Below are 7726 nucleotides of genomic sequence, written 5' to 3' on the forward strand. Positions count from 1 at the left end.
GGGAGAGATAAGGTTTCAGGTCCAGGCTGATAGCTGCAGAGAGGGGAGAGGTTTGGGGTGGGTTTTTTTTTTTTCTTGCTGATGCCATGCAAATTCAGGAGAGGAGGGAAGAAAAATCTCTTTTAATGACTCATTGATTGAGCCGGTTTAAAATTAGTTGTTGTTGTTGTCTTTTTTTTTTTTTCCGCCCCCTTGATGGCCATCAAGAGAGGGATGGAAAGAGGAGAGGAGGGAGAGAGAGTGTGTGTGTATGTGTGAGTGTGAGAGAGTGAGAGGGAGAGAGGGGGATAGAGAGAGTGTGTGAGGGAGAAAGAAAAATAATCTTTTCAAATCTCCTCCCTCTTTTTTTTCCCCCCTCGTTTCTTTGCTTTTCTCTAAAGCTCTGTGGTCTGTGAAACAGTCTTTTCTTCCTCCTCGTCGGGAAAATGGAGACACTTCGTCTCTCTCCTGGCTGTGCAGCTGGGAAGGATTTTTCTTTTCTTTTTTCCTTTTTCGCTCATGGCTTGATTTTTTTCTTTCCCCGTTCCACTCGCCACCACCCTAATCTTGTCTTTTCTTTGAGCTTGTGTCTCAGAGTTGTACCTGCTGGGGATTTATTTTTCACTCATTTCCTCGTTTTCGGTGTCGCCAGTAGATTTGATTTGATTTGTTTGGTTTTTTATTTGCAATTTCCTCCGAATCGCTCCGTGCCTCCTGCTTTTAACCGAGGAATGGAAACGGTGCCGCTTTTTGTGGGTGCGCGAAATGCTCGGGCGGTAGGTTTGGGCTAATGCGATTTTTTTTTCGCCTTTTCGGGATCAAGTTTTTCGATGTGTCTGTTATTTTATTTATTTAATTTTTTATTTTTCTTTTGGAGAGAGAAAATATTTAATTGTAACGTCTCTTTAAAACACAATAAAGCGTCTCTTTCTGGAGTGACCCCTTTGGCTTTGCTATAGAGTGGATGTGAACCCGATCCTTTGTGTTGCTGGGATTATTTTGCGTAAAAAAAGCAATATTTTGTAAATAGATTTTTTTACTTGTGGTTTAAGAGAGTAGTCGGTTGTGAAGGGGGTTTTCTAAAATGGTCACTGTTCACATTTATTGAATCATGGGCGGTATTCAGTATGTAAATTATATTTTGTTTTTTGGTATTAATTACAAAATTCAGTTACAGATGATGGCAGAAAACAGGTATAGAGACGTTAAAAGCCGGGCAAAATCGAACGACGTGTAGAGGGCACGTTTATATTTCCTTAGTGCTGTTCCTAATCAGTGTGGGGAGGAATGAGATGTGGAGGCCTCTGCCTTTCGCCATTCCGTGCTCGCCGCTTCTCTCCTTCCTCGGGCTCGGCAGCGCGGAGTGGCCGAGGGGCTGCCGGACAGAGAGGACAGCGGCTCCGGCGGCGGTCCCGGCCGTGCCCGGGCTCGGCGGGCAGGCAGCCCGGGCTGCGCGGGTGAGCGGGAAGATGGCGCTGCCTGGCTCCCTGCCAGCGTTTGTTGCGCAGTTTCACCCGCTCTCCTCCCCCACGGGCGCCATTTTAAGGTCCTTTCTGCTGTCGCCGCGCCGTGTGGGGCGGTGCCGTCGCGCCCAGCTCGGGCCATATTTCTGTGTCGTGTCTGGGAAGTGTTTCTGCTTTGGGCTTTGGGAGCCGAGATCTCCCCGAAGTTCTCAAAGCCTTGCTTCCCTCCCGTACCCCCCAGTCCTTTCCTAATCCTTGGCCACCGTCTTGAGGAGCGGTTAAACAGCCTTGGCTCGCACGGGCCCGTACGCGCAGCTTCAATCCCGCCAACAGCCCTTACAAGCTTGTTGTCTTTACCTCTGAAATACGCGTTTCTTGTCATTCAGCGTATAGGAATTAAAAAAAGATTTGAAAGAACATTTTTTCTGACCGATGGCCGAAAAATAAAACATGACATTAAAAAAGAAATCCACCTTCAAAAATGACCCGGTGTAGTGCATAGGGCAAGGTATTCTTCATTGAAGAGGTTTCAGTAGTGCTTGCAAAAATAAAAGCACAGGTAATTTTTTGGTGGGTAGGTTGCTTGTTTTGTTGCTGTTACTGTCTTAGTAATATCTTGATGTGGGGAGGGGACTAGCATATTTTCAAGTTTTTATTGCTCCTTTATGTCTAAGGGGAAGCTGCTTTTTCCAAATTACTTAATTTGACAGCTCCACCTTAATATATTTTTAAAGTTTTGTTTTGGTGCTGTTTTCAGGAAGAGCACTCCAAATACCTTTTTATTTCAAAACCACTTTTTTTTTTTTAACATTTGTGTATGATCTGCTCAGAGCTCATGAGGCTTCAGCTTAATACCCACATCACCTGTACCTGGGAAGAGCAAAGTGTGCTGCCAAACCAGCTTATGCTGTGCCTGCTAAGGAGTGTGGAATGCTTATGTAGTTCTTGGATTTATGTTTTTTTGACACATCAGAGGAGGGCTTCCCCATTCTCATTGCTCATTCCTGATAGAAGTGTGAGATTTTTTAAAATTCAGGAATAATCTTAAGATTTTTTAATTATTTAAATGTTTAAATTTTTTTGTCTGTTGAAGGGTTTTAACCAACATTTCTGTGAAATACACTCATTGCTTGGAATATACAAAAAATTGTCTGGCTATAAACTATCTTTTTGAAAGACTTTCCTGGGGACCTGTTAGCATTTTAGCTTTGAATAAAACACCAGCTATGAAACTTAAATTGCTTACAGAGATTTTGAATGTAGAATACAGTATTTGTTCACATATTTCAGAAATCTTACGTCATTAAACTCACTGCTTCTTGAAGTGATTATTTTCGTTCACAGGGATCTTGGGATTAAGGTGGTGAATTCTTTTTTTTTTAATGGTAGCATACTTTTAAATAATAAAATTTCTCTCTTATGCCTGAATGTCTGGAAGAGTGTGTGTGATTTTCTTCATTAATTTGTGAAAATAGTGAAGAAATGGCAGAAACAGGATAAAAATGAGCAGTTTATATTCCCTCAGGGCCTAGCACTTGCCAAATGACTATATATAATCTGCACAGTGGCCTGCTTGCATTAAAGCACAGTATATTCTCCTCTTGCATTGAAATCTTTGTTGGCTACTACTTAAATATTCCAGACCTGTTTTTTTTAAATGTGTTTTTGTCTGTCTGAGTTTAAAAGTTTTTGGCTGATGCTGCAAGTAGCACTTTGCATTGGGTGTCGCTTGTTTACACTGCTGGAGGAATGCAGAGCTCACCATGTTGATAGAGTAGCCTGGTTGTCCTTCCATTGACACCCCTTGGCTTACTCACTGGTGTGATACCTGGGTGTTAAGGTGTGTGCTTGTTTTGGGCGTACTGGGAGTGTTTGCTTGGTGCGTGATACCTGGATCCTGGGATTGAAAATGCTAAATGTGTGGGCTCAGTTGAGGTCAGTGCTACAGGGATGGTTGCACTGTAGCTAAGTATTTACATTACTTTATGGATGTGCAGCTTTCCTGCCCCAGCTCCTTCACATGTCCTTTTCCAGTACAGTTTATGTATTTATTTTAGTTCTACTGAGAGGAAAGCCCCAAAGTTGTGCTAGTATAAGCTGCATATCCACTTTCCTCCAAGGTCCCTTTCTGTATTGATGGAGTTTTCCAGCAGAGGAAAGCCCATGGCTAGAGCTGAAGAGCTCTAGGGTGCCTGGGTGTGCTGCCTGCTGCCTTTGCAGAGTTTTGCTGGTATACTTCCACATGGTTTCCAGAGAAGTTGTATCTGTATAACTGCAGTTGGGTTTCACACCGAGGCTCTAATGGTCAATGATCGTGCCTCTTCATGCTGCATTAGGCTTGTGGTAAATCTAATGGCTGCTGCTTTTTAGGGTAGATGTAGCAGCCAGTGTGAAAGTGTGTCATTGCTGTCTAAGTAGTGGCTGCAGAGCAGGCATAAGAGCCTCTTTGATAATGTAGTCACTGTTCAGAGAGTTGGCAGAATTCCTTACAGCGGTTCTCCTGGAATAAGCTGCATCTGTACTTGAAAGGTTTTTTATTGCCATATAGACATGGGGATTGTCTACAAAAACAAGTGTGTTTTCCTTTCTTATGGTAGAGGAAAAGCAGTGACAATAATAAACTGTTCTAACATTCATTGTGACCTGCCACTGTTTTAATTTGAAAGAGTGAGCAATTTTGGGAGGGCCCTTGTTACGCCACCGTAAATGCATAAGCACCGATCTGAACTGAGGTTTTTTTTCAGGTCATCACATAGTTAAATGAATATGTGTATTTTTTTCCAAGTGTTAATTTGTTCCTGCTTTCACAGTTGAAAAACAACCCCAGCTACTCTGTCTGTAGTATTTTGCGTTATTTGATAATTGTTGAGGTTTTAGACAAAATAAAGATTACCATCATTAACTAGCACAGAGAGACTATCAAGTTTTTTTAAATTATTCATTTATTTTCTTGCACTAGTTTAAAAATGTTCTAGGGCTAAGGGAATCCTTACCGAAAGAATTAGAAAGCAGGCAAAATCACTGTAAAAACCTAGCATAGTTACCTTTTTCTCATTGAAGGTATTGAGAAGGTATTGAGAAGGTGAAATGGAGAGGGAAGGTCTGGAGAGGAGGATTTAACTTCATTGCAAGAGACTGATTATTTTTGTAAAGTCTGATCTTATGCCTTGTCTCAGGTGGATCTTGCAGTAGTTTTACTGTGAACTTGATCCAAGCATAGAATTTCAAGATCTGGTGTTGGAGCTTGAATTTATTGAGATAAGTCAACTCCAGAAGTTATCTTGGCCCCACTGAAATAGGTGGTGAAATTTCCAATTGCAGTCAGCAAGGCATTGTCTTCAAGAAGGACAGCATGGAGGATTTTCAGCTTGGATTTGGGGTGTTGATATGGACTGCACTGCTGAAGTAGTTACACATCTGTCAGTTAATCCTATTCAGTTTTCAGTAGACTTCCCAAACATTATAACTGAAAGGAGTATAAATGGCTGTTCAGCTAATTATTGGCAGTTGGTAGCAGATACTAACTAGCTCATCTGAACCATGCTTGTGGCAAAGTTTGGTTTTTAAACTAGTATGGACTAGAGTGGCAATGAAAAGGTATTAATTGGGCATTGGTTTATAAATGAACTGAGAAATGTTCAGTTCATAAAGAAATTATGAGCCTGCAGAATATTTTTTCAAAATCTCTAAAAACTATATGCTCACAATGAGAAGTATGAGGCTTGAGTATTCTTGAGTAGAAACAAGGTAAAAACCATCTGAGGGACTGACTGAACATTTCTTGGAGTATTATTTTGCACAAAGAACATTTGCTAACAGTCTGTACTATAGCATACAGTAGTTTGTAAACATGCTTAAGACCATCTCATATCTTCTGGGCAGGTGAATGTTTCCTTCCTAAGGAACTGCTGAGATTCTGCCTCCTGCACCTCTTGTGGGATGAAACCAGGACCTTTCAAAATGTTTTGTGAATATTGAAATTCCTGAGGAATTGTGTATGTGGTGGAGCAGCTTGGAGGACAGAGCCTGAAACAGGCCATAGGATAGTGATGAGCATAGTCACTGCCAGAGGAATGGTCTGAGCCCAGCCTTTAGCCTGGGAGATCCCATGGGATAAGGAAGCATCCTGACCTTCAGGCTGAGGTTACTCTAGATTTTCTCCATGTGGTTTAAAAAAATCTGTTTCCTGATAAAAGTCTTGTTAAGATTTTGATATTGTCAAGAGCAGCTGTGGATGAAGTAGAAAAAAAATTGTATTGAATAAATCAGAAATTGTGTGCTGAACATGTGTATCTCAGGGAAACCGACTGTAGACAGCCACACAGGGTGTTCACTTGTGTACCTGGTGTGTTGACTGTAGCTGGATTAGCCATTCCTGTCATACATACTGTTAATTGAACTGCACATTTCCTTTTTTCCCCCTAACATACTAAAATATAACTGTAGTTTTTGGACGTTTGGTAAGTTGCCTCATTTGGCAAACTCAAATCAGTATTTTTTAATGGTGTACTAAAGGGAAATGTAGGAGTTGGATAAACAGCCTGTTGTAGGTTGTCTCTGGTTTTTATTTACCCTTCTGTGTGTGGAGCTGGATGTGTAAGCACCTCTTAAGTGTTTGTCTGCCAGATCTTAAAAACCATGAAGAGGTATAATGTTGTGCCTAGCAATTCCTGAGAGGAAGCACTTTTGTGTTTCTTTTCTTGTTCCTGTTTTTCTGATTCCTGAATTGTTTCTATTTTTTAAAGTAGTTTTTCTTAGAAAGGTTTTTCATAGTTCTTTTGAATGTTTAAAATTACAAATTTCTTCTCATACTTTGTTGCATACAGATGTCTGGAATATTGATGATTAAATTGAGTGCTACAGCTAATTTCAAGCTTTGCAAATTTATCTTAGAAGTACCATTCAGATTTAGATTCTTGGAATGAAAACTTATTTTTGAATATTAAGAAGGTAGTGCTTGCATAATGCACTGTGTTACTAGATTAGAATTCCAAATTTCTTAGTTTTTTAGCTGTATTTTAGAGCACAGTTCCTGGTAGATTTTGCAATAGTGTAGTAACTTTTGATTACTCTGGAAAAGAAAATATTCATAAGGAGTAATTCCATATTGTAGGATATAAGTACGGCATAGTTAGTTTATGAGTGAATAGTAAGTCTTTGTGTTTCACAAAGTGCATTTTAAAATGATTATTTTTCCTTACTCCTGTTGTCTTGAAATGACCATTTTTGGATAATTACAACTTCCAAGTGAGGTCTTAATTTGCAATTAATTTTTCAATATTTACCTCTTTTCCATTGAGTACTTGTCATTGTTCTGCAGCATATAATATTTTTACAGTAATGGGAGGGGGAAGTGGAAATACCTCTTAATATAAATTTTTGTGTTCCATCCATGTAAAAATCAATTTCTTAAAAACACAGGGCTTGACGTGATAAGCAGTTCTTAAGTTGATTATAAGATAGTCTTGGTTACTTACAAGAATCTGAAATTCACTTTGCAAGATACTAGATTGCTCAAAAGTAGTATTGACTTTAAATTTTAGAATAAACTATATGATAATAAGGGTTTGAGTTTACACTCTTTTCTCACACTTCTGTGTTGCAGAGAATGCAAATGAGGTCTGGTTGTTCCTGTCTAGGAGTTTCCTTCGCTGAATCCGAGGCTGCCTGTTGGATAGGAACCTGAGAGAGAACTGACAGGGTAAGGCAGGCAGTGGTTACAGCACCTTAGCAATCAGAAGTGCACACTAGGATGATACATTACCCAGGAAATGATGAAACAGCTTGGGGTTTTTGCCCCTAGTTCAGAAGCACACAGAGCAAAATATTAGCACTGTGAAAGTTAATGAGAGTTTTAGTGGAGTTTTGTGTGAGGGAAGGACATAATTTCTGGGTGTTTAATCTCTGCAGTCAGTGTGGAGTCACTTAATGCTGCTGCAATCCTTTTATGTAATTTAGGAAGGGATGGATTGGGTTAAATAGAGTTATCTTACTCTGTGCTCAGAAAGGTTGTGAGGGATGCAAATGCCACGAATTTGATGTGGCACGCTCAGTTCACAGCAGTACCATTCCCTGCAGTGACTGTTGCAGTAACTGATTTGTTCTGGTTTTGTTTTGTGGTGATTGTTTTTCCAGTGGCAATGCATTTCTTCAGATATTCCATACTGCTGTTGGGATTGTAGATTAAAATTCTGAATGGAAAATGATACAGCAACAGAACAATTTAGAAGATTTTATAGGACAGGTTCATTATAAAGCATGAGAGAGATCTTGTCAGAATTCCT

General features: G+C 40.0%; 1 protein-coding gene across 5 annotated transcripts in view; it reads left to right on the forward strand.

Moving 5' to 3' along the window:
- Positions 1-7726, forward strand: part of BICRAL (BRD4 interacting chromatin remodeling complex associated protein like) — a 44606-nt gene that overhangs the window by 9643 nt on the left and 27237 nt on the right. The window contains exons 1-2 of one of the 5 annotated variants that reach the window (XM_031059935.1): positions 98-755; positions 7048-7143. The exons of 2 other annotated variants lie outside the window; for them this stretch is intronic. The gene's annotated coding sequence lies outside the window, so the exon portion shown is untranslated. Of the gene's footprint in view, positions 1-97; positions 756-7047; positions 7144-7726 lie in introns of those variants that run through there. 2 more of the 5 variants (XM_031059925.1, XM_031059936.1) reach the window with 2 other exon arrangements.

This window comes from Geospiza fortis, unplaced genomic scaffold (assembly GCF_000277835.1).
Source record: "Geospiza fortis unplaced genomic scaffold, GeoFor_1.0 scaffold41, whole genome shotgun sequence".
Classification (NCBI taxonomy): Eukaryota; Metazoa; Chordata; class Aves; order Passeriformes; family Thraupidae; genus Geospiza; species Geospiza fortis.